Raw genomic sequence first — 27,505 nt, 5'->3', positions numbered from 1 at the left:
CTAGATACAATGCAAAGTTTCATCAAAGGAAAAGCAAGCACTCCATCATAGCTAGCTAGCTTCCATCAAGTGAATGAAATCTGCAAAATGGTAAATAAGAAAGTTAGAAATAGGTGACTAGAACAAGAAGAAGACTAGAACAAGAAGTATATGTCATTTATGAGCTAACTTAGGTGAAATGGATCATATATGAGCTAACTAAGTTGAAATGGGTTGTTTATGAGCTAACTTAGTTGAAATGGATCATTTATGAGCTAACTTAGTTGAAATGGGTCGTTTATGAGCTAACTAAGGTGAAGGGCATCATTTTTGAGCTAAGTAAGGTGAAATGGGTCATTTTGGAGCTAACCTAGTTGAAATGGATCGTTTTTGAGCTAACTTAGTTGAAATGGATCGTTTCTGAGGTAACTAAGGTGAAATGGATCGTTTTTTAGCTCACTTAGGTCAAATGGATCGTTTTTGAGCTAACTTAGTTGAAATGGATCGTTTTTGAGCTAACTTTGTTGAAATGGATCATTTTTGAGCTAATTTAGTTGAAATGGATCGTTTTTGAGCTAACTTAGGTGAAATGGATCATTTATGAGCTAATTTAGTTGAAATGGATCTTTTTGAGCTAACTTAGGCGAAATGGGTCGTTTATGAGCTAACCTAGGTGAAATGGGTCGTTTATGAGCTAACCTAGGTGAAATGGGTCGTTTATGAGCTAACCTAGGTGAAATGGGTCGTTTATGAGTTAACCTAGGTGAAATGGGTCGTTTATGAGCTAATTATGCAATTTTTGACATAAGTAAGCTAAGTACATATCGTTTTAGAGCTAACTTAGGTAAAATGGATGGTTTATGAGGTCAGTAAGCTTATTAAGTCATTTTGGAGGAAAAGAAGCTAACTCTAGGTCATTATGGTAAGCATATTGGAGGAAATAAAGCTAAGTCTAGGTCTTTATGCATTTGTTAAGCAAAACACTAGAGAAACTTACCGTGATCAGGGAGTTGTAGGAGCGGGCTGGCTAGTGCCGGTAGCTGGAGAAGGATCATGCGATGCGTTTCTGGAGTTAAGCTGCACCAAAGATCATTTCCAATGTCTCGTTAGCATTATGACACTCAAATGTTAAGACTAGCAAGTAATGTCCATTCAAATTAAACTCACCGTGGTCCCAGGAGCAATCACTGGCATCGGCGGAGCGGTCTGACCGGTCTTCTCGCACACAGACTGCACATTTGGTTTTGACGACTCAGTCATACTAGTTAGTAATGAGACAAACACTACATGAATGTTTTGGCTAATCTGCAGAAGAAACTTACCACAAGGAGCTCATACATGGCCCTTGCCTGCATGTCATTCCGTGCCCTCTCCTCCTCCATCATCTTTGTCGTCCTCTCCTCCAACTCCCGCTGCCTCTCCGCCGCCTCCGCCAGAAGTTTCTCCGTTCTATCTCTCTCACTCTGTATAGCAGCCTGCAACACCACTCACATGACCATTTGTAATCATTGATGGAAGCGCACAGAATGTAATGGAGAAAGATAGCTGAGTACGTATCACTAACCTTGATGGCGAGTTGCACTGGCCGTTCACGAGGCCTTATCTCAGGAGCGGAGCTCGACTGGCGCGCCTTGATCTCCGGGAGAGTGCTAGGACAACGGATAAGTCCATCTCCAATGGCTATGGAGCCATGGGACCTCCCGCCACCAGATATCATCACCAGCTCTGGATCAATGGGACCCTGGCTCGGGTTAAAGTCCTCCCCTTTCCTCGCCTTCCCCTCATCTCTATATCTCACGAGCTTGTTGTGGGAGGAGATGTTGGTGAAGTTGTTTGCATCATCGAGGTCAGACTGAGAGAAAGCCTTGACTTTCTTGTAAGAGCCAGTGTGGGCCATGGCATACAGGTCGTACACCTCTGGCACCTTATCCGCCTTATTGTGGCGTGCCTGAAAGAGAGAAACAATGAAAATTAGTAACTAAAGGGCTCAAGCTAGCATGATGAATGAATTGCATGAATCATGAAGCAAACCACATACCCAGTTGCGCCCAAACTGATATAAGTTGGAGCTGTGTTGATGGTGTGGCACACCTTCCATTTGGGCACGTTTGTCCTTGGCCTGGTTGTGGAGGGCTAGCCATTCTTGTGAGCACCACTCATCAACCAACACCTCCCAACAATCCATCCGATCCGCACACCATCTCGGAGGCGCCTAAGTTAGCAAATAGAAACTTGAGCGCTACGGCTAAGAATTACTAAATGAAGGAACTTAAGTAGAAGGCCTTAAGAATTACCTTCATGTACTGCTCCTTACTCAGGAACTTATCGCGGCACGCCGGCTTGGTCTTCTTGATACCATGCAAGGCGTAGTAGTCTCGAACAGCCTGCACCCGAGCCTCGTGCCGTAAGTTCTGGAGTAGGCGCTTGCAGACGTTCTGGATAACATTTGCGCACTCCTCCTCGTATCCCTCCTCACACCTGTAGAATGTCTGCAATCAAATGAGACAATATTGATTAGTACAATTAATAACTAGCTAGTTGAAGATTTTGAAATGTGTAAAGGAGAAATTACCCAGAACGTCCTGATCACCATGTCTGCCCTCATGTCGCACACGACACCGTCGATAATGACATCCGGCGGGGCCGGGGCAGCCACGTAGTGCTCCCAGCTCAACCCAAGCTCTGGAAGCCGACCCTCACCAGGCAACGTGACAAACCCCGGGAAGTTTTGCCGGCAAAGAACTCCAAGGACGGAGTTGGGCCGGCAGACACTATGATGGTGGTCCCAACCCCTGCAGCATGACAAGGCCAACGCATTAGTTATTTGAAGAAACGTGAATGCAGAAGGTACAAAAATATTAAATGCACTTACGTACCTCTCCCCATCAGGGAAGATCAACCACCTCTGCTCGCGGGTCGCCGGCACGGACGGGAGCCGTGTAGCACCACGCTGGTAGACGGTGCCACCCTCCTCCTCAAGATCAGTCGGCTCCCCGCCATCATCAGCATGGCCACTCGGCTCCTCGGGCTGATCCGGCCAGGTACCCCATCCGGACATGTGCTCCTCCGGGGTCTCGTGGGCCGAACTCTCGTGGGCCGAAGGCCAGTCGACCCGAGGCTCGTGGGCCCAAGACCCGTGGACCGGAGGCTCGTGGACCGGAGTCCGTGTAGCCTCCTCCTCGGACGAGTCCACCCTAGCAGTCACGTGCTCGGGTGAAACAGCTGGGGGTGGCGGCGAGGAAGGCTCCCTAACAGTCACCCTACCTCCTCTCCCGCGACCACGTGCCCCACCTCCTCTCTTCCTACCTCGTCCCCTGCTGGGCACCGCGGTGGACGAAGAAGGGCCCGGCGGTGTGGACATACTGTCCAGCAACGCTCGGCGAAGAGGTACGTCTGGAATCGAAGACCTCAGACCACGCGCCGAGGAAGAAGGGGCCTTGGCGCGCTCCCGACCAGCGCCCACCATCTTTCAACACCTGCCATGACAAACAGTAAACGAAATTAGTACAACATAAAAAAAAGACCGACATGAATAATAATATGTGTATCACTTAAGTGTATCATCATCAAGTACAACATTAAAAAATTTAATACCTGACACTACTAATAATCTCGATCAGTATCATCAATAAATGCATAATCATCATCATCACTATAATCAATGACGGGCTCATAGGGTTCAGTGGCATCAACATGTGCAAGGCCACCTTGACGTAATCGGTCAAGCAATGACAGGTCATCCGCAGCAGTAACCTCTTCTTGTTCCGGCTCTTCTTATTCCTCCTCTGGGGTGATGTCGGATTCACTGTCACTGTCTACTTCAATGTTTTGGGGTGAAGTATAGCGGTTCTTGAAACGCTTTTTGGAAAGGCGTGTCTCTTGGAAGAATTCTCCTTCATATGTGTCTGGGTTAATGTGAGGTTCATAATCCTCTTCCTTTGGGGGAGATAGTCTAGCACGTGGCGGCACTTCATAAACGATATCCCAACCTTTCAGATTTGGATTAGTTTGGCAGGCCCACGGTAGATAGAATACTTGGGTCGCCTGTTGAGCCGTAATATAGACATCAGGAACATCTAAATGGGTGCTTTGGTTGATTTCAACTAGCCCTATATGTTCATGAGTTCTTCTAGTCTCCTTCGGCTGAAACCAATAACATTTGAAGACTACGACATTCGGTGGGTTTTCACCATAGAATAGAAGTTCATAAATTGCTTCAACTCTCCCATAATACTCGGTACCTCCTTCGCCGATAGCAGATACACAACTGCATTTTCACCCACAAGATAATTTCCCTCATAGTCGGCCTTCCAAGATTGAACCATGCCTTTGGCTTCGTCCAGTTCTGCTTTCCTTTCGGTTCTTTCATGTTTTGTAACGGCCTATCACATAGCGCCTCCAGATCGACTCTAGCCTTAGTATTATCCTTTGACTTCCCATCTATGCCGAACAATGTACCAAAAAGTGCCTCGGCGATATTCTTCTCAGTGTGCATCACGTCGATGTTGTGTGGGCAAAGGAGGTCTTTGAAGTAAGGCAGATCCCATAAGCATCTTTTGTGAGTCCAGGCGTGCTTAGAATTATACCCCTTGAAGTACCCTGGACGCTCGGGATCTGGCTCGAGAGCGTTTAACTGATCCAGGGTCTGTTGGCCTGTCAATGCATGTGGTGCAGAGTTTTTGACAACTCTACCTCTGATGAAGTTCTTCTTGTCTTTCCTGAACTTATGGCGAGGATTCAGGAACTCCCTATGCATGTCGAAGTAAGAAAACTTGCGACCGGCCTGAAGCCAACGAAACTCAAGAGCTCCCTTGCATGTGGGGCATGGGAACCTTCCATGCACACACCAGCCAACGAATAGCGCATACGCCGGCAAGTCATGCGTCGAGTACATGTACCAGACACACATTATGAAGTTCCGTTTGCTATAGGCATCGTATGTCTTGAACCCATTATCCCAGGCTTCTTGCAATTCGTCCTTAAGCGGTTGCATGTACACATTCATATTTTTCCCCGGATAGTTGGGCCCTGGAATTATCAACGTCAGGAAAATGTTCTTTCTTTGCATAATCTGTCCGGGGGGGAGATTGAGTGGAAAGACAAATACGGGCCAACAAATGTATTGGGCTGCCGTCATACCAAACACACTGAACCCATCCGTGCTGATGCCGACTCGAGGATGCCTCGGATCTGCCGCTTTGTCACCATGTAATTCATCAAACTTTTTCCACGCAACACCATCCGATGTGTGTACAATCATCAGATTCCCATCTGCATCTAGTTCGGTTCTTTTGCCCGTTTTGTGCCATGTCATCTGTCTGGCCGTCTCTTCGACCATGAAAAGACGTTGAAGTCTTGGTACGATTGGCATATACCGAAGAACACTAACGGGGATTTTGGTCTGTGTCTTCTCACCCATACCGTTGTCTACCACAACATACCTGGAAGACTTGCAAATGGGACAACAGTTCAAGTCCGCATAGTCAAGCCTAAACAAGACACATCCTTTCTCACAGGCATGTATCTTATCATAGGGCATCTTCAGTGCACGGAGGATTTTGTCCGACTGGTACAGGTTTGCAGGCATTACATGGCCTTTGGGTAGAAAGCGTCCAAATACTGTCATCATTGCATCGTAGCATTCTCTGCCCAAGTTGAACTGAGCCTTCAGAGCCATTACTTGTGAGATGGCATCCAACTGACAAAGCTCAGTGTGCTCATGGAGCGGACGTTTTGAAGACTCCAACATTTCATTGAAGGCCTTTGCAGATTCCTCCATCTCCTCGTCCGAATCCCGAGCATCATCAAAGTCTTGCACCATGTTTTCCATACCGGTACCATGCTCGTCGGTGCGACGACGATCCACCTCAGCTCGGTCACGTTGGGCAGACTCACCATGAAATGTCCACACCGTATAATCGGGCGTAAAACCACTCTTCTGCAGGTGTTTGCCCATTTCAGCCTCTGTCCTCTTTTCCCAATTGCCGCACCGTAAACAGGGGCACCAGGTTTTCCTCTGGCCATTTGCAAATGCGGCTCGCACAAACCCCTTGGTTTTTGTGAACCATTCAGTGCTCCATTTGTTCTGACCAGTGTGACCGGTGTACATCCACGCACGATCACTCATCTTGACTTTCAGAGCTACTAGACACACAACAAATATATATATATATATATATAATTCACCATGTATGTATTCATCAGTTGATCTACTTTGTCAATTTTATTACGTCCATGCAACCTACACTCTAATAGGTAATGATAGGTCCTAATCCCACCCGAGTATGTTTAGATTGGGTTCATTTTCCCATGCTATGCCCCGGATCCTACGCAAAATTTCGGCAGCACCTCCTCGCTGTTCTCCTGATACACGTCTCTGCAATAAACAGAGAGGATGTGTACCCGGAGAACAACAGGGGAGGCACTGACGAAATATATGCGTCGGATCCGGAGCAAAGCATATGGGAAAACGAACCCAATCTAAACATACTCGGGCTGTCCATGGATAGTGTTGGACAATTCGAAAGAATCAAGGTTATAAATATGCAAATGCATGCATATTTATAACTATGACGCTTTCGAACGGGAGACACATATTGGTTACGCATACTGATGATTCAAGACACATATATATCTAGCTATCAAGTTTCATCGGAATAGATCAAATAATTAATGGGGGAGGAGGACATGTCATTTGTGCTCACCCACGAACGAAGGGGCAGAGCTCGTCAAACGCACGGCGAGGTCGTCGAACACCAAACCTCGCAGCGATGAAACAACTGCACATTTAAAACTACCCGATCAACACAATTATATATGATGTTTTTCATAACAAAATCGAAAGATATATGACCTAACTAATAATTCACAAATATATGACCCCGTCGGCTTCTGGAAGGCCAAAGAACACCTTTTCGGGGTCGGGGTCTCGGGGTCGGGGTGTCGGGTCGGGGTGCCGGGTCGGGGTCGGGGTGCCGTGTCGGTGTCGGGGTCGGGGTGTCGGGTCAGGCTCGGGGTCGGGGTGTCGGGGTCGGGTCGAGGTCGGGGTCGGGGTCTCGCGGTCGGGGTGTCGGGATGTCGGGGGTGTCGTGTCGGGGGTCGGGGTGTCGTGTCGGTCTCGGGGTGCCGTGTCGGGGTCGGGGTGTCGTGTCGGTCTCGGGGTGCCGTGTCGGGGTCGGGGTCTCGGGGTCGGGGTGTCGGGTCGGGGTCGGGGTGCCGTGTCGGTGTCGGGGTCGGGGTGTCGGGTCAGGCTCGGGGTCGGGGTGTCGGGGTCGGGGTCGGGGTCGGGGTCTCGGGGTCGGGGTGTCGGGGTGTCGTGTCGGGGGTCGGGGTGTCGTGTCAGTGTCGGGGGTCGGGGTGCCGGGTCGGGGTCGGGGTGCCGTGTCGGTGTCGGGGTCGGGGTGTCGGGTCAGGCTCGGGGTCGGGGTGTCGGGGTCGGGGTCGGGGTCGGGTTCTCGGGGTCGGGGTGTCGGGGCTGTCGTGTCGGGGGTCGGGGTGTCGTGTAGGTGTCGGGGTGCCGTGTCGGGGTCGGGGTGCTGTTTCGGGGTCGGGGCTTCGGGGTGTCTCCTCCTCCTCCTCCTCCTCCTCCTCTTCTTCTTCTTCTTCTTCTTCTTCTTCTTCTTCTTCTTCTTCTTCTTCTTCTTCTTCTTCTTCTTCTTCTTCTTCTTCTTCTTCTTCTTCTTCTTCTTCTTCTTTCTCCTCCTCCTCCTCCTCCTCCTCCTCCTCCTCTTCTTCTTCTTCTTCTTCTTCTTCTTCTTCTTCTTCTCCTTCTCCTCCTCCTCCTCCTCCTCCTCCTCCTCCTCCTCTTCTTCTTCTTCTTCTTCTTCTTCTTCTTCTTCTTCTTCTTCTTCTTCTTCTTCTTCTTCTTCTTCTTCTTCTTCTTCTTCTTCTTCTTCTTCTTCTTCTTCTTCTTCTTCTTCTTCTTCTTCTTCTTCTTCTTCTCCTTCTCCTTCTCCTTCTCCTCCTCCTCCTCCTCCTCCTCCTCCTCCTCTTCTTCTTCTTCTTCTTCTTCTTCTTCTTCCCCCTTCTACTTAACCTAAACCTAAACTAACCTAAACTAAAAACCTAAACTAATTAAAACTAAACTATTTAAACTAATTAAACCTAAACTTAAACAGAAAAAAACAAAAAAACAGAAGAAAAAAAACAAAAAAACAGAAAAAAGGGAGGAGGGGCTCACTGTGGGGGAGGGCCGGGGCGGGGCCGGCGACGGAGGGCCGGGGCGGGGCGGCGGGGGCCCGGGGCGGCGGGGGGGATGGGGGCGGTGGGCCGGGGCGGGGCAGTGGAGGAGGCGGCGGGGGGCGCGGGGCGGCGGGGGGCCGTGGCGGCGGTGGGGCGCGGGGCGGCGGTGGGGCGCGGGGCGGCGGGGGGCCGGGGCGGGGGGGGGGGGGGCGACGGGGCGGTGGGGCGGCGGGGCGACGGGGCGGCGGGGCGACGGGGCGGCGGCGCGCGGCGGGCGGCGGCGGCGGCGACGGGGTGGGAGGAGAAGGGCGAGGCGAGGACGAAGTGAGTAACGGGCGGGGGGTACCTGCCGTTAGGCAAGTGCCCTCTTTGCCGTCCGCCTTTCTGCCTCTTTGCCGTCGGTGGGCCGTTAGGATTTTTTCAAACGAGCGGGGGGTGGGGGCCACCACACTCTTTGCCGTCCGCCAGCGGACGGCAAAGATTCTTTGCCGTCAGCTGGCAGACGGCAAAGACCTGGCAGATGGCAAAGAGCTTCTTTGCCGTCAGCCTTTTCTTTGCCGTCTGTTTATGTGTAGCTGATGGCAAAGAGCTTCTTTGCCGTCAGCTAGCAGACGGCAAAGATCTGGCAGATGGCAAATTAGCTGATTCCAGTAGTGATACATGTACTACCATTCTTGGTAGACCTTTGCTTAGAACGATTGGTGCAATTATTGATATGAAAGAAGGAAATATTAGATTCCAATTTCCGTTAAGGAAAGGCATGGAACACTTTCCTAGAAAGAAAATTAAATTACCTTATGAATCTATTATGAGAGCCACTTATGGATTGCATACCAAAGATGATAATGCCTAGATCTATTCTTGCTTTTATGCCTAGCTAGGGGCGTTAAATGATAGCACTTGTTGGGACGCAACCCAATTTTATTTTATTTTCTTGCTTTTTGTTTATGTTTAGCAATAAATAATTCGTCTAGCCTCTGTTGAGATGTGTTTTTATGTTTTAATTAGTGTTTGTGCCAAGTAGAGTCTTTGGGAAGACTTGGGTGAAGTCTTTATGATCTTCCTGTAAAAAAACAGAAAATTTAGCGCTCACGAGATTAGCTGCCATTTTTTACTGGAGAGTGATTTTAGGTTGATTCTTTTTGCAGATGATTAATAGACAAATTCCTCACGTCCACCAACTTATTTCAGAATTTCTGGAGTTACATAAGTATACGTTTGATACAGATTACTACAGACTGTTCTGTTTTTGACAGATTCTGTTTTTCGTGTGTTGTTTGCTTATTTTGATGAATCTATGGCTAGTATAGGGGGGTATGAACCCTAGAGAAGTTGTAATACAGTAGTTTTAACACCAATATAAATAAATAATGAGTTCATTACAGTACCTTAAGGTGGTGATTTGTTTTCTTATACTAACGGAGCCCATGAGATTTTCTGTTGAGTTTTGTGTTGTGAAGTTTTCAAGTTTTGGGTAAAGATTTGATGGATTTTGGAATAAGGAGTGGCAAGAGCCTAAGCTTGGGGATGCCCATGGCACCCCAAGATAAAATTCAAGGACAACCAAAAGCCTAAGCTTGGGGATGCCCCGGAAGGCATCCCCTCTTTCGTCTTCGTCTATCCGTAACTTTACTTGAGGCTATATTTTTATTCACCACATTATATGTGTTTTGCTTGGAGCGTCTTGTATGATTTGAGTATTTGATTTTTAGTTTACCACAATCATCCTTGCTATACACACCTTTTGGAGAGACACACATAAATCAGAATTTATTAGAATACTCTATGTGCTTCACTTATATCTTTTGGGCTAGATAATTTTGCTCTAGTGCTTCACTTATATCTTTTAGAGCATGGTGGTGGTTTTATTTTATAGAAATTATTGATCTCTCATGCTTCACTTATATTAGATAGTCCTTTAGAACAGCTTGGTAATTGGTTTGGCTATAAAATTAGTCCTAATATGATAGGCATCCAAGATGGGTATAATAAAAACTTCCATAAAAAGTGCATTGAATACTATGAGAAGTTTGATACTTGATGATTGTTTTGAGATATGAAGATGGTAATATAAGAGTCATGCTAGTTGATTAGTTGTGAATTTGAGAAATACATGTGTTGAATTTTGCAAGTCCCGTAGCATGCACGTATGGTAACCGTTGTGTGACAAATTTGAAGCATGAGGTGTTCTTTGATTGTCATCCTTATGAGTGGCGGTCGGGGACGAGCGATGGTCTTTTCCTACCAATCTATCCCCCTAGGAGCATGTGCGTAATGCTTGGTTTTTGATGACTTGTAGATTTTTGCAATAAGTATGTGAGTTCTTTATGACTAATGTTGAGCCCATGGATTATACGCCCTCTCACCTTTCCATCATTGCTAGCCTCTTCGGTACCGTGCATTGCCCTTTCTCACCTTGAGAGTTGGTGCAAACTTCGCCGGTGCATCCAAACGCCGTGATACGATATGCTCTATCACACATAAACCTCCTTATATCTTCTTCAAAACAGCCACCATACCTACCTATTATGGCATTTCCATAGCCATTCCGAGATATACTGCCATGTAACTTTCCACCGTTTCATTTATTATGACATGCTTCATCATTGTCATATTGCCTTGCATGACCATGTAGTCAACATCGTATTTGTGGCAAAGCCACCATGCATAATTTATCATACATGTCACTCTTGATTCGTTGCCCATCCCAGTACACCGCCGGAGGCACTCATATAGAGTCATATTTTGTTCTAGTATCGATTTGTAATCATTGAGTTGTAAATAAATAGAAGTGTGATGATCATCATTAATAGAGCACTGTCCCAAAAAAAGGCCAAAAAAACGCCCAAAAAAGAAATAAAAGGGACAATGCTACTATCCTTTTTCCACACTTGTGCTTCAAAGTAGCACCATGATCTTTATGATAGAGAGTCTCTTATTTTGTCACTTTCATATACTAGTGGGAATTTTTCATTGTAGAACTTGGCTTGTATATTCCAACAATGGGCTTCCTCAAATGCCCTAGGTCTTCGTGAGCAAGCAAGTTGGATGCACACCCACTTAGGGCCCGTTCGGAAGCTGTCCACGAGCCAGCTTCCCTAAATTGCTGCGTGAAGCTAGCCCGAACGCTCCTGCTACAAGAATCCAGCTTCGCGGAGACGTAAATCCTGCAATGCAAATTTCTTGGAGATGAGGAGCAGCGCTAGACCATCTTCACAAAAACCAGAAGCGGGAGTTCATGGAAATTACAGCAAGAATGCCACCGCGAAGTGATGCTGCGTACCGTTTCGAATAGAAGAAACCTGCCCGAGCAACCGAGCAACCGAGCGTCTCGCTAACCAGGACCGAACTGGGCCAATAAAACCTGGCCCAAGGAGTGGCTGAACATGCCTTAGCCTGGTTTCCAAGATCACCAGCCCATGCGTGCGATAAGGAGCGGCAGCAGCCAGCCGAACGTTTCATACACCTTCAAGGAGCTAGCTGCCTGAATGCGGAGCAGGAGCCAGCGGTTTCGGGAAGCCAAAGAGCTTCCGAATGGGGCCTTAGTTTCTTTTGTCGAGCTTTCATACATTTATAGCTCTAGTGCATCCGTTGCATGACAATCCCTACTCCTTGCATTGACATCAATTGATGGGCATCTCCCTAGCCCGTTGATTAGCCGCATCAATGTGAGACTTTCTCCTTTTTTGTCTTCTCCACACAACCCCTATCATTATACTCTATTCCACCCATAGTGCTATGTCCATGGCTCACGCTCATGTATTGCATGAAAGTTGAAAAAAGTTTGCGATTACTAAAGTATGAAACAATTGCTTGGCTTGTAATCGGGGTTGTGCATGATGAGAGTATTTTTGTGTGACGAAAATGAAGCATAGCCAAACTATATGATTTTGTAGGGATAAGCTTTCTTTGGCCATGTTATTTTGGGAAGACATAATTGCTTAGTTAGTATGCTCAAAGTATTATTATTTTTATGTCAATATTAAACTTTTATCTTGAATATTTCGGATCCGAACATTCATGCCACAATAAAGAGAATTACTTAGAAAATTATGTTAGGTAGCATTCCACATCAAAAATTCTGTTTTTATCATTTACCTACTCGTGCATGAGCAGGAATTAAGCTTGGGGATGCTTGATACGTCTCCAATGTATCTATAATTTTTTATTGTTCCATGCTATTATATTATCTGTTTTGGATGTTTAATGGGCTTTATTATGCACTTTTATATTATTTTTGGGACTAACCTATTAACCGAAGGCCCAGTGCAAATTGTTGTTTTTTGCCTATTTCAGTGTTTCGCAGAAAAGGAATATCAAACGGAATGAAACCTTCGCGAGGATCGTTTTTGGAACAAACGCAATCCAGGAGACTTGGACTGGACATCAAGGAAGCGACGAGGCGGCCACGAGGTAGGGAGGCGCGTCGAGGGGGGTAGGCGCGCCCCCCACCCTCGTGGGCCCCTCGTGGCTCCACCGACCTACTTCTTTCGTCTATATATACTCATATACCCTGAAAACATCCGAGAGTACCACGAAACCCTATTTCCACCGCCGCAACCTTCTGTACCCATGAGATCCCATCTTGGGGCCTTTTCTGGCGCTCCGCCGGAGGGGGAATCGATCACGGAGGGCTTCCACATCAACACCATAGCCTCTCCGATGACGTGTGAGTAGTTTACCACAGACCTTCGGGTCCATAATTATTAGCTAGATGGCTTCTTCTCTCTCTTTGGATCTCAATACAAAGTTCTCCTCGATCTTCTTGGAGATCTATTTGATGTAATTCTTTTTGCGGTGTGTTTGTCCTGATCCGATGTATTGTGGGTTGATGATCAAGATTATCTATGAACATAATTAGATTCTTCTCTTAATTCTTATATGCATGATTTAATATCTTTGCAAGTCTCTTCGAATTATGAGTTTGGTTTGGTCTACTGGATTGATCTTTCTGGCAATGGTAGAAGTGCTTAGTTTTGGGTTCAATCTTGCGGTGTCCTTTCCCAGTGACAGCAGGGGCAGCAAGGCACGTATTGTATTGTTGCCATCGAGGATAAAAAGATGGGGTTTATATCATATTGCTTGAGTTTATCCCTCTACATCATGCCATCTTGCCTAATGCGTTACTCTGTTCTTATGAACTTAATACTCTAGATGCATGCTGGATAGCGATCAATGTGTGGAGTAATAGTAGTAGATGCAGAATCGTTTCGGTCTACTTGTCAGGGATGTGATGCCTATATACATGATCATGCCTAGATATTCTCATAACTATGCGCTTTTCTATCAATTGCTCGACAGTAATTTGTGCACCCACCATAAATTATGCTATCTTGAGAGAAGCCACTAGTGAAACCTATGGCCCGCGGGTCCATCTTCCATCATATTAATCTCCCGCCAACGTGCTATTTCTGTTGCCGTTTATTTTGCAATCTTTACTTTTCAATCTATACAACAAAAATACCAAAAATATTTATCTTATTATCTTTATCAGATCTCACTTTTGCAAGTGGCCGTGAAGGGATTGACAACCCCTTTATCGTGTTGGTTGCAAGGCTCTTGATTGTTTGTGCAGGTACGAGGGACTTGCCTGTAGTCTCCTACTAGATTGATACCTTGGTTCTCAAAAACTGAGGGAAATACTTACGCTACTTTGCTACATCACCCTTTCCTCTTCAAGGGAATACCAACGCATGCTCAAGAGGTAGCACACGGCACAACGATCCCCAGCAAGCCAAACAGATAAGTTTACCTCCTGTCCATTAGTGTTCTGTAAAGCTATAACTTTGCATGAGAAAATCTCGCCTCTCTTTTGAAACTTAGGTGCTCCCATCCATGACTTGAACGTTGCTTCAGTCAGAATGGTCGCAGTAGGCTTTGGTGAAAAGGAGCTGGCAGGGGGCTGGCTCCTCTGTCTGCTCCCCGGCAGACGTAGTTCTCCCGTAGACAAAGAGGTTGCCGGCAGGATATCCTGCCGAGAAAACTCGTTTATTGTTATTAAAGAGGCACTCCACCTCTGCATGGATGTATACATGCACGGGTTCCAGGCAAGGTTCATCTTTTTCATTCACATACTGATACAAGTACAAGCATTACAGAACACAAAGATGGACTCGAGAGATTACATTATTTGAATTAAAATTTGGCGATTGCCTACAAGTTTAAGATTGAAAAAAAAATAAGTGCTCCATAAACTCCTCTCCCTATCCCTCTTGTCCCAGGTATTGCGGTGGGAAGAGAAGAGGACGGGCGCCGCACCGGCACAACGCTTCCCCAATTCTTTTCAGGAGCTGGCGACCCCAGACTGACAAGGTCGGGAGTGGCAATGCTGCGAAGGAGGAAGACGTGTGGAGCACCTCGATAACCCCCCGGTCACCGCCCCCATGACCAAAAGGGGGCTCCAGCACAGGCACCGGCAGAGGAAGGCGCCGGAGCCTAGTCAGAAGGCCCCAAAAGGAAGCGGAAGCACCAGGGGGACAAGCCTTTTCCCGGCAGCTGGAAGAAACAGTGATGACAGGGCCGGGGAAAGGGGGAAGAGCCAGGCAGACGGGCAGCAGGTCGCCAGTACGAGACGAACGTGTCGATGCAGTCGTGCTCCTACTGGACGGCCTACCTCCCATCTTCTCCTTCTCCCCAGGCTTCATATTCATCAAGAGCGTTCCAAAGGGAGGTCAAAGCTCAAGTCCGGCACCTCCCTCGGTGTGACGACGAAAGGCCAGGACGGCCAGGGGGCTTGAGGTGCGTCGCTCCCCTCCTTGGCGGGCAGGAAGGCGTGCCTCTCATTGACAACAGCCCCAAGGCCTCCGAGAGGGGCAATGCTGGGATTACCAATGATCCCCAGCCCTGCCTCCCAGCCGAGCCTCGAAGAGACCAAGGGATTCGCCATGCCAAGGACCAGGCTCACTCCCCGAGCGCCAGCACCAACCTAGAGCAACAATGACCCCAAGCGGGAGCCCGGGGGATGGCCCCAGGCTCCTCTCTTCAGCATCGCTGGTGGAAGCAGAAAACAAGAGAAGAAGAAGGGGGATGCAGGAATGGATGACTCTGCCCTCCTCCGCCCCTCCCTTTTATAGGCCGGGCAGTAAGGGGCAGCTGCTCCATCAAAGGGTGACCACCGCCCTCCTCCCCCAATCAAGGCGGGCGGGCCCTCTCCAAGATGCTCTCCTGCGCCACGCGCCTCCGTTACCTACCCCGCACGATGCATGCAGCATGCGTGGCCAAAGGATAAGGGCGTGCGGTGGGAAGAGAAAAATGATAGTTTCTATCCCGTGCGTTAAAGCCATTCACGGGCCATCACTGGAGCAGCCCCACCACTATTGGCTTTACACCGCGCACGGGGAAATCGGAAATTGCCCCGAGATCAAGACTAATAAAGCAGCAATGGAAAGCTTAAGGGGCCAACCCCTTCGGAGATCCTGCCTGTGCACTTATTAGGCCCTACCCCGACGACACTGAGCAGCGCGTTTGGGGCAGGCCCGGGGGCTTTTGTCGGTGCAACAAACCTTGGGTCTATTGCCCAACTATGCACAGGCAGAAGATCAAGACCGAAGCACCAGCTCAAGTCAGAGGTCGAAGAGCCAAGAAACTTGAAGAACCAACATGCAGCTCGGAGAGACCAAGATCGAGCCAAAGGAGCAAGATATCAGCAAGAGACGGGCCTGCCTTGCCGGACAGGCGAGCCCGGCAAGGGGCAAGGCCACCACCAGAAACAAACGCCCAAGACTCCCCGGCAGAGCCTGTCGGGGCTCACGGCGTTTGAACCACCCCGCCAACCACTCCAACACGACTCATGTCGTTAATCAGTGCGGTGTCAAGCCGCAAGGTGGTTAAGTGGCAGTCGTTCGCCACATGGCAGCCATACCCTACAAAAGAAACCCACAGATGACACCCGTCCTGTGACGTGTCAAGGGACAGGCGCGGAGCTGGCAAAAGATCCCGGCAGGCCTTGCCGGGCAACCTATGATGTGACACCAAACGGTGCATTTAATGCACCCTGTTAGCCCGCAGAGTTAGGTATGATAGCACTGTTTGCTATCATATTAGTAGATAATGACCACTTTGCCACTATGGTGACCTCTTAATCTACAAAAGGAGGCCCATGGCACTCATAGAGGGGGTTAGAAGGTTGGATAGTTGATGAACCTAAGCCACCATAGGCGCATAGTCGCTGCAGCCCTGAGGCAGACCTTGCCGGGCAAGTGTACTACGCACCACCACACTCATTCCACCATCAATCCACCAAAGCAGGGGTAGGGTCTTACGCCTCGCGGCGGCCCAAACCTGGGTAAATTGCTTGTGTGCTCTCTGTCGTGCTGCTGTGCGCTGATCTGCTCTTTGTGCAACGCGACGTCCCCCCGCCGAACCAGCAAGGGGCCACCAGGCCCCATAGGTGGCCGTGGATATCATTACTAGTTGGTTCATGTTCATCACCAGATTGTGTTTCAACATCAGAAATAGAAATATCATTTGGATTTTCAGTTATGTCTACAATAGGTTTGCTAGAAGCATGCAAAGTCCTATCATCATTCCTTTTCTTTCTATATGGACTAGGTGCATCAATATTAATTCTTTGAGAGTCTTTCTCAATTCTCTTAGGGTGACCTTTAGCATACAAAGGTTCCTGAGTCATTTTACCACCCCTAGTCATAACTCTAACAACGTGATCATTCTTTTTATTGTTCGTCTCATTAAGCAAATCATTTTGTGCCTTGAGAACTTGTTCTACTTGAGTATTTATCATGGAAGCATGTTTACTAACAACCTTGAGATCATTAACAGTTCTAAACATATATTCACTCAAGCGTTCAATCATATAAGCATTTCGTTTCAATTGTCTACTAACATATGCATTGAAGTTTTCTTGTTTAACAATAAAGTTATCAAATTCATCCAAGTATTGACTAGCAAATTTAGTATAAGGAATATCATCTTCATCAAATCTATAGAGAGAATTTACCTCTACTACCTGTGTCGGGGTATTAAGAGCATGTATTTCTTCAATAGGTGGTAAGTTATTAACATCTTCAGCTTTAATACCTTTTTCTTTCATAGATTTCTTTGCCTCTTGCACATCTTCAGGACTGAGAAATAGAATACCTCTCTTCTTCGGAGTTGGCTTAGGAGGTGGTTAGGGAAGAGTCCAATCATTATCATTACTCAATATATTATTCAACAGTTCTTCAGCTTGTTCAACAGTTCGTTCCCTGAAAACACAACCAGCACAACTATCTAGGTGGTCCCTAGAAGCATTGATTAGTCCATTATAAAAGATATCAAGTATTTCATTTTTCTTGAGAGGATGATCGGGCAAGGTATTAAGTAATTGGAGAATCCTCCCCAAGCTTGTGGGAGACTCTCTTCTGCAATTTTCACAAAGTTAAATATTCCCTGTAAAGCAGCTTGTTTCTTATGAGCAGAATTTTTTTCCAGAGAAGTAATATATCATATCCTGGGGACTACACACACAACTAGGAGCAAGATAATTATACCATGTCTTAGCATCACCCTTTAAAGAGAAAGGAAACAACTTAAAGAATATAGTAGTAACAATTTTTTTCCTAATGAGAAAATAGGGTGGCTATATCATTCAATTTAGTAAGATGTGCCACAACAGTTTTAGTTTCATAACCATGGAAAGGATCAGATTCAACCAAAGTAATTAACCCAGGATGAACAGAGAATTCATAATCCTTATCAGTAACAAAGATACGTGAAGTAGCAAACCTAGGATCATATTGCATTCTAGCATTCAAAACAATTTATTTCAACCTGACTATTAATTTCTTAAGATCCTCTCTATCCTTACAAGCAAGAAAGTCCCTAGCTACCTCTACATCCATAACATAACCTTCAGGTATATCAGGCAATTCATATCTAGGAGTGCTAGGTATAATGGGTGTTTCAAAGTTTTTAGTTTTAAAAATTTCATCAGTTTCAACAATCTCAATATCTTTAGCTCTAGAAAGTTGTTCATCAAGAAATTCATCCGGTGGCATAGTATTATCAAGCAAAGCACTAGTATCATCATAAGCATCATTCATAGCAGAAGTAGCATCATCAATTACTTGTGACATATCAGAATTAATAGCAGGTGGTGGTGTCGCAAGCTTCCTCAAAACAGAAGGTGACTCAAGTGGAGAGTGTGATGGCAGTTCCTTACCTCCCCTCCTCCTAGAGAGAACGATCTTAGTTCTTGGATCTTTCAGTTTCTTGATAGTGATCAACGGATATAAATCCCAAGTGACTCCGCAAATAGATCTATGCTCCCCGGAAACCGCGCCAGAAAAAGGTCTTGATAACCCACAAGTATAGGGGATCACAACAATTTTCGTGGGTAGAGTATTCAACCCAAATTTATTGATTCGACACATGGGGAGCCAAAGAATATTCGCAAGTATTAGCAGTTGAGTTGTCAATTCGATGCCCCCGATTTAACCGTACACTAATCATACATGCAAGCTTGACCATACAAAACTCTAGACACAATTTGAAATAATACAAGGTTCATATTACAAGCCAGGGGCCTCGAGGGCTCGAATACAAGCTCAATACACAAGAGTCAGCGGAAGCAACAATATCTGAGTACAGACATTAGTTAAACAAGAATGCCTTAAGAAGGCAAGCACAAAAACAACAATGATTGAAGAGGCAAGGCCTCCTGCCTAGGACCTCCTAACTACTCCTAGTCTTCGGCGGCCTCCATGTAGTAGCAAGCACCATCGGGTAGTAGTACACGTCAGCGGTGGCATCTAGCTCCAGGGATCCACCAACTGGTTGCAACAATCGGAAAGAAGAAAGAAGGGGGAAAAGGGGTAGCAAAGCAACCATGAGTACTCATCCATAGTAGTCGCAAGCATCAGATCTATACTAAGTATGCATTGGTATCAAATGGAAGGGGTGTATCTGTGGACTGAACTGCAGAATGCCAGAATAGAGGGGAAGGCCTAGCCTATCAAAGACTAGCATCTTCAAGCAGCTCCAAGCATCTTGCAACATGTAGAAGAGTAAAGAATAGCAGTTTATATTTATCAAACATGTTGTAGCATTAACGCCCAGAGATTCTTCCTTGACTCCCTATGAGAAAGCAATCTCGGAGCCACATATCCATCGCATATCTCAAGTATCCATTTCTAGTTATATAAGATCCGGGTACAAGTCTGAACTTCCATTACCGTGGACACGGTATTCGAATATATATCTTCCCTGCAGGGGTGCACCACGATACCCAACACGCTCGATCACTCTGGCCGGACACACCTTTCTGGGGTCAATGCCTGGCCTCGGAAGATCAACACGTCGCAGCCCTACCTAGGCTCAGCAGAGAGGCCCCGTCGGTCTACATCCTAAGTGCCCCGGGGTCTTGGGCCCATCGCCCGTTGCACTCCAGGTCGTTGCGCGCAGGGTGGATACCAGTACCGCCTCAGATGGCCAGCACGATCCAACCGTGCCGCCATGCTGAAATGGACGTCTGACAAAGCTTCGGCTGATACTGCGACATCGAGGCCCATATCTATTCTCGCGTGGTGGTTAGTGCGTAAAGGCCAGAGGCCAACTCAGAACAAATACCCAAAATTGTCAGTGCATTGGGGGCTCGCGGAGATGAGCAGAGACTCACGATAATGTGACCCCGTCGCCCCATCTCATGGACCTACGGCAAGGGCCCAGACTGCCCGGCCCTGCCATGTAGAAAACTCGCGAGTGCTCAACGGGCCCGCTCGACTTTCACATCAACTCGCGGGTACCCCTCAGGGCCAATGGTCTCAAGTAAAGTCAAGGTAACTGTGTGTTCAAACATCAAGGGGCAAACCCGAGGAATCACCCATGGAGGATTCCACTCAATGTAATCATCAAGGTAAACGTAAGAGGATCCACCCTCGAGGTTCACACTTGAGGTGTTGCACGACAGAGCCGTATCGGGAATGGTGAAAGAGGAACCACCCTTGTTAACCACGACCGAATAGCCACACTATAGAATTATCATCAGGAGTGCGTTATGAGGGATCACCCTCGGCACTCGATAGTAGCTCTGCAGAGTCGAGCAACTAAAGGGGCGTGATGTGATGTGAGGTGTCGGGCCCTGGTCGTCAATCACGTTGATCGAGGCATCGATGATGAAGCAGGGGCAACAAGGACAAGTGGGGGTCACTGATGGATCACTAACCAATCTATACTAAGCAGTTTAGGATAAGCAGGTAAGGTACAACAGCAGGTTACAAAAGTAGGCTATGCATCAGAATAGGAGCAACCAATAACAATAGCAAAATCTAATGCAAGCATGAGAGAATGGAATGGGCGATATCGGGATGATCAAAGGGGGGCTTGCCTGGAAGCTCCTCTGAAAGCGAAGAAGGGGTCGTCGTCGATGTAGTCGATCAGAGCGGCATCAGCAGCGGTCTCGAGGTCTACCGGAGAGAAGAAGATGGGGAAGAAATTGTAAATATAAGGCACACAAATGCATGACAAGACAATAAGCAGCAGTAGACGTGTTCTAACGCGGCACTACACGCTACCGGCGAAGGGAGAAACATCCGGGAAAGCTTTCCCGAAGTTTTGCATTTTTCGGACAGATGAAACAGAGGGGGAGGGTTGCAGGTTCACTATGCTAGGGACATGTGACAGATGAGCGGAGAGCGTATCCGGATTCGTCTCATCATTCTGAGAAACTTTCATGTACAAAGTATTTTCATCCGAGTTACGGATTAATTTATATGACTTTCCGAAGCTTAAACAATATTCTGAAATTTAATATTAATCCTAAATAAACCAGAATATACCTATTGTACCAACTAGGATCTAGCCCTAGTGGATGACAAGTGGGGTCCATGGGTCTAGTCAGCACGCACAGTCAGTAGTTGACTGGGTCAACATTGATAGTCAACGTTGACTAGTCAAACTGGGCAATGGGGCCCACTGTCATAGACTAGTTTAATTAAGCAGGTTTAATTAGACTAAATATGTTCATTAGGCTAATTAATCAAAGTTAATTAGGTAGTTAACTAAGCAAATTAATTAATTAATCAAATTACTAACTATTAAATAATGATTTTTATTTTTTTTTCATTTTCATTTTCTTTTAACAGGGGCATGGGGCCCCCTGGTCAGTGGCACAAGGCTAGGGCTGTGCAGCCCAGGAGCGGGCGCCGTGGCACCCAGAGGGGCACCGGCTAGCACGGCGCCGACGGGGGAAGGGACGAGGTCAGGCCGGTGTAGCAGGGGCCGTCGCCGGACGGCGGCAGGCAAAGCGGGGGCTGCGGGGCGGCCCTAGCTGCAGTAGCAGTTCAGGAGCAGGAGCGGCGTCGGCAGGTGCGGGGGCGACGGGCGCGAGCCGGGCGAGCCCAGTGCGCGGCCGGATCGCGGTGGCCGTGCGCGGGCACTGGGACGGCCGCAGTGAGCGCGAGGACGCGGGCCGGAGCGCACACACGCAATGGGGGCTTCACGAGGGGGCTCACCAGCCCTGTAGAGGTGCAAAGGCACGCTTGGGGGAGGGCCGGAGTAGCGGGGCGACAGCGCGCGACGGCGACGATGTCCAGCTTGGGGAGAGAGTAGCGCGAGGGAGAGGCGGGGACGGGGCAGTCCGGCGGTGACGGGTGGCGCCAATGACGGGCGCTTGGGAGAGGCGGCGGGTCGGGACGAGGCCAACGGGGGTGAGGCGGGATCGGGAACGCTGCCCCCTGATCCAGATCGAGGGAGGAAAGTGGAAGGAGCGTGGGGGCGTGGGGGAAGTGGGGGGATCGGGTGGTTAGGGTTCGGGGTGTGGCCTAATAGGCCAGGGGCAGCGGGGGTGGGCCGGCTGGGCCGCATGGGTGGCTAGCTGGGCCACGGCCTAGTGGGGGAAGGGGCTTCTCTCTCCCCTCTTCTTCTTTTTTTGCTTTCCCTTCTTCCTTTATTTACTTGAAATTTGAATTTGGAACCGACTTTGAATCAACACGAGCTTAACGCAGCAAAAATAATGACATGGCACCATTAGCATGATATTACTGTAGCATAATTATCCGAGTGTTACAATTCTCCTCCACTACAAGAAATCTCGTCTCGAGATTTAGGAGGTAGAAGGAAACAAAGCGGGGTATTCTTCACGCTGTCGATCCTTGCGTTCCCAAGAGGCTTCGTCTTCAGTGTGATGCGACCACTGGACCTTGAGGAACTTGATCACCTTCTGACGTGTGCGGTGTTCAGCTTGGTCGAGAATGCAGACTAGATGCTCTTTATAGGACAGGTCTTGTTGCAACTCGAGCACTTCATGATCCACTGCTCGGATTGGGTCCTTGAAGCAGCGACGGAGCTATGACACATGGAACACATCGTGACCCTGAGAAAGGTTCGACGGAAGTTCCAACTGATATGCCACTTTTGCACGCCTTTCGAGAATAGTGAAAGGACCAATATAACTACGAGCTAGCTTGCTCTTGATCCCGAAGCGGTGAGCACCCTTCATTGGTGTGACTCAAAGATAAGCCTTTTCGCCAGGTTGATAGACCATATCTTTATGATGACGGTCATAATTACTCTTTTGACGCGACTGAGCAGTTTTGAGGTTCTCGCGAATGACGCGGACTTGTTCTTCGGCATGTTGGATAATATCCGGACCGAAGAGTGGACGTTCCCTAGTTTCTGACCAGTTCAGAGGAGTTCGGCACTTTCGTCCATATGACACTTTGAAGGGAGCCATCTTTAGACTAGCTTGATAGCTATTGTTGTAAGAGAACTCAGCATACGGGAGAGATTCCTCCCATTTCTTGTCAAAGGAAATAACACAAGCTTGAAGCATGTCTTCAAGAACTTGGGTGATATGTTCAACTTGTCCTTGAGACTGAGGGTGAAAAGCAGTACTGAAAGACAGATGAGTTCCCATAGCTTCTTGGAAACTTGCCCAGAATCTTGAAGTGAATAAGCTGCCACGGTCTGAGCTGATTACCGGCGGAATACCATGAAGTGAAACAATTCTGGACATATAGAGGGTTGCCAGCTGACTAGCAGTGAACGTTTCTTTGACGGCCAGAAAGTGTCGAACTTCGGAAAGCCGGTCAATGACGACAAGAATAGCATCATTACCTTTCTGTGATTTGGGAATTCCAGTGACGAAGTCCATTTCAACATGGTCCCATTTCCATTCAGGAATAGAGATAGGTTGCAGAGTTCCAGCAGGCCTTTGATGTTCTGCTTTGATACGACGACAAACATCACATTCAGCAACATAGCGGGCAATATCTTGCTTCATGTTTTACCACCAAAATCTCTGACGAATGTCTTGGTACATCATGGTACTACCGGGATGAATAGACAATGGAGTGTCATGAGCTTCTTTCACAACCTCCTTAGTCATATACAGGTTGTCTTTTGAAGGAACCACTAGGCGACCTTTAAAGAATAAGGTGTCATCATCTTCAAGAGTGAAGAATGAGGGCCTTCCTTCTGCGAGGTAGCGCTTAATCTTCTCAACTTGAGAGTCATATTTCTGCAGCCTCTTGATGCTGTCTGCGAGATCTGGCTCGACAACTAGGGTATTGAGGGAACCCTGGGGAACAACACGGAGGTTCATCATGCGGAACTCCTTAGGAGGGGGAGCAATTTCACCAGGAGGAACAATATGGAGGTTCAGCTTTCTGAATTCTTCAACAAGCGAGGGCTGAACTTTTCGAACCTCGAGGTGATTGCAATATGACTTGCGGCTCAAAGCATCAGCCATTACATTAGCCTTGCCTGGTGTATAGGAAATACCCAAGTCAAAATCTGCTACCATCTCCATCCATCTCTACTGACGGAGGTTCAGGTCTGGCTGGGTAAACAGATACTTCAGACTTTGGTGGTCGGTGAAGATCTCACAATGATTACCGAGAAGGTAATGTCGCCACTGTTTCAATGCATGTATAACGGCAGCAAGCTCGAGGTCGGGAACTGGGTATGTCACTTCGTGAGGGCGCAACTAGCGAGATGCATATGCAATCACTCTGCGCTCTTGCATTAGGACACAACCTAATCCTTGACGTGAAGCGTCATAGTAAATGACAAAATCCTTCTTAGTATCTGGAGGAGCAAGCACTGGGGCAGAAGTCAGCTTGTCTTTGAATGCTTGGAAACTTTCCTGGCACTTTTCTGTCCACTCGAACTTGACACCTTTGTGAAGCAGACCAGTCAGGGGCTTGGCGATCTTGGAGAAGTTCTCGACAAATCGACGGCAATAGTTGGCGAGTCTGAGAAAACTTCTGACTTGTTTGACATTCTTCGGAGGAGTCCAATCGAGAATAGCCTGAACTCGCTCTGGGTGGACGGCAATACCATCCTTGGAGATGACATGCCCAAGGTAGGTCACTTCGGGTATCTAGAATTCATACTTGGAATACTTAGCATATAGTTGATGTTCTCGAAGCTTTTCCAGAACAAGTCGAAGGTGTTCAGCATGTTCTTCTTTATTCTTGGAATATACAAGGATATCATCCAGATAAACCACGACGAACTTGTCGAGGTATTCCATGTATATATAGTTCATCAGACGAGAGAATGTTGTTGGAGCATTGGTCAAGCCGAAAGACATGACGGTGTACTCGTATGAACCATAGCGAGTAACGAAGGCGGTCTTGGGAATATCCTCTTCACGAGCCCAAATCTACTGGTAACCCAACCTCAAATCAAGCTTAGAGAATACTGAGGAACCAGCAGGTTGATCATACAGATTGTTGATTCTGGGAAGCGGATACTTGTTCTGAATTGTTGCCTGGTTGATAGGCCAGTAATCTTGGACCAAACGATTAGTTCCATCCTTCTTCTTGAGAAAGAGAGGAGGTGCTCCCCAAGTAGAGGAACTAGGATGAATGAATCCCTTGTGAAGAGATTTGTCGATTTCCTCCTTAAGTTTAAGGAGTTCATATGGCCACATCTTGTATGGCCGCTTGGCAATAGGAGTAGTACCCGGCTTCAAGTCTATGATGAATTCAACAGCTCTAGCAGGGGGTATTCCTGGAAGTTCTTCTGGAAAGACATCTTCAAAATCACGAATGACTAGAATGTTCTCTATTCCCTCGAGAGGTGAAACATTCAATGCATTCAGAACATATATCTGATTCTTGGCATCCTGAGCTGCTCGTGCTGAGTATTGGACTGTCTGGCCAGAAGGGTGACTGAGCTAGACTGTCTTGGTAGCACAGTCAATCAAAGCACTATGGACGGTCAACCATTCCATACTAAGAATGATGTCTATGTTGGAAGGTCCGAGTACAAAGAGAGAAGACGGAAAAAGTAGACCTCCAATCTCGATTTGGTTGCGACAGCATAACATTGTTGTTTGCCACTTGGATCCCGGAGATTGAATTGCTAACGGAGTGGGCAAATTCTCCATATCTAACCCATGCAGCCGAGCAAATTGTTGGGACATGAAAGCATGCGATGCTCCTGAATCAAAGAGAACAGAAGCTGGCACTGAATTAACACAAAGGGTACCCATCACGATTGTCGGTTCCTTTTGAGCCTTTTCAGCATCGACATGATTGACATAGCCAAGTACAATAGCAGCCGGTATGATATTATGGTTCCTCAATCGGCGGTTTCGACAACCTTCTTACGACCATCAGGAGGGCATGGTGCACCCTGAGACTGACCATGGTGACAATCGAGGGTTAGGTGTCCTGGCTGTCCACACTTGTGGCATAAGTCATCATTATGGGGAGGAGCCATAGCATTGGACTGTGCACCCTGAATCGTTAGTTGTCTCGGCGGCGGAGGCAGACGAGGTGCAACAGAAGACGACCTCGGTGTTGGAGCAGGTCGGTGATGAACATTGTGTGGGATCCAAACTCGACGTTTCTGAGCAGGCAGACTCGAGGATGGGCCAACATCTCTGGTATGCTTGAGCGACTCCTGTTACTCAGTCAGACCAGTTTCAGTTTGGAAAGATTGGCTGACAAGCGTCACAAAGTCTGATCAATCACGAGCAACAAGTGCGAGCTTTATATCAGGACACAGTCCTTCACGGAATTTCTCCTGCTTGCGAGCGTCAGTGCAGACGTCATCCGCAGCATAGCGAGATAATTCAAGGAATTTCCTCTGATATTGATCCACTGTCATTGTGCTCTGTGAGAGTTTGCAAAACTCCTTCTTCTTCTGGTCCATCAGACCTTGAGGAATGTTCCATGCATGGAAGGCTAATTGAAATTCCTGCCAAGTGGTTACAGTTTCTGCAGGCAGCATACCCCTGTGGCTTTCCCACTATTGAGCAGCTGGACCCTTCAAGTGGAATGTCGCAAAGGTGACGTAACTGGCAGGGGCAACATTAGCTGACTCCATCTCAAACATGATGTCACGAAGCCAATCATCAGCATCCATAGGATTGGTGGAGTTACGGAAAATGGATGGGTTGAGGCGCACAAATTCTGGCAGTGTTATAGGGGCAGGCTGTTGATGAGCATTCTGGTTCGGGAACTGGGCCATTACCCCAGTCATAAACTGACTTTTCAGCTCAAATTGCTGCATCATTGCGGCAATATAGGATGGAGGTGGAGGATCGTCAGCCATCCTGCTAAAAACATCAGGGAGCAGTTTTAACAAGAGGTTGGAGCAGGTGTATGGAGTCATTCATGATGTAACTTGAACAATGAGCAAAGGGCAGTATGTACAAGGCAGTAGTCATTAAAGACATACATATACATATACAGAGCCATTTACAAGTTGTTAGTATGAGTTCGGACAAGAGAATCATCCTAGACATACTAGGCGACACGCTGACACGCGATGGATGGATACAACAACAAGACATAGCATAGGCTACATCCACGTCGGAGAAAACCACTAGAGTGAGGAATTTGCAGGGGACGACGCAGGGTGCCCTCGATAAAAGGATCATGCGGCCCGTGAACAATGTGAAGCAGATCCTGGCTCCCAATTCAAGAAAGGCGTAATACAAATCTCTGGATGGATGTGATCACGAGAACCTACAATAGAGTAGCAAAATCATTTAGCCCGAATAGAAGAGAGATCAGAGTCCCAGAGTATAGACGAGGAATAAAAGATCCTAATACCACCCAATGGCGACGTGGGCTGATAAGCCACACAACCATGTTAGTAAAACAGTTTTTCAAAGACTAGAGCCAACTTCGGCCAAGGATTTGGAAAGGGGATCCTACAGGCAGTCGGCTTTGAAACCAACTTGTGACGCCCCCGATTCGACCGTACACTAATCATACATGCAAATGTGTACGATCAAGATCAGGGACTCACGGGAAGATATCACAACACAACTCTAGACACAAATTGAAATAATACAAGCTTCATATTACAAGCCAGGGGCCTCGAGGGCTCGAATACAAGCTTGATACACAAGAGTCAGCGGAAGCAACAATATCTGAGTACAGACATT

Source organism: Aegilops tauschii, chromosome 2 (genome assembly GCF_002575655.3).
Source record: "Aegilops tauschii subsp. strangulata cultivar AL8/78 chromosome 2, Aet v6.0, whole genome shotgun sequence".
NCBI classification, from domain to species: domain Eukaryota; kingdom Viridiplantae; phylum Streptophyta; class Magnoliopsida; order Poales; family Poaceae; genus Aegilops; species Aegilops tauschii.
Note: the sequence above shows the minus strand (reverse complement) of the source record.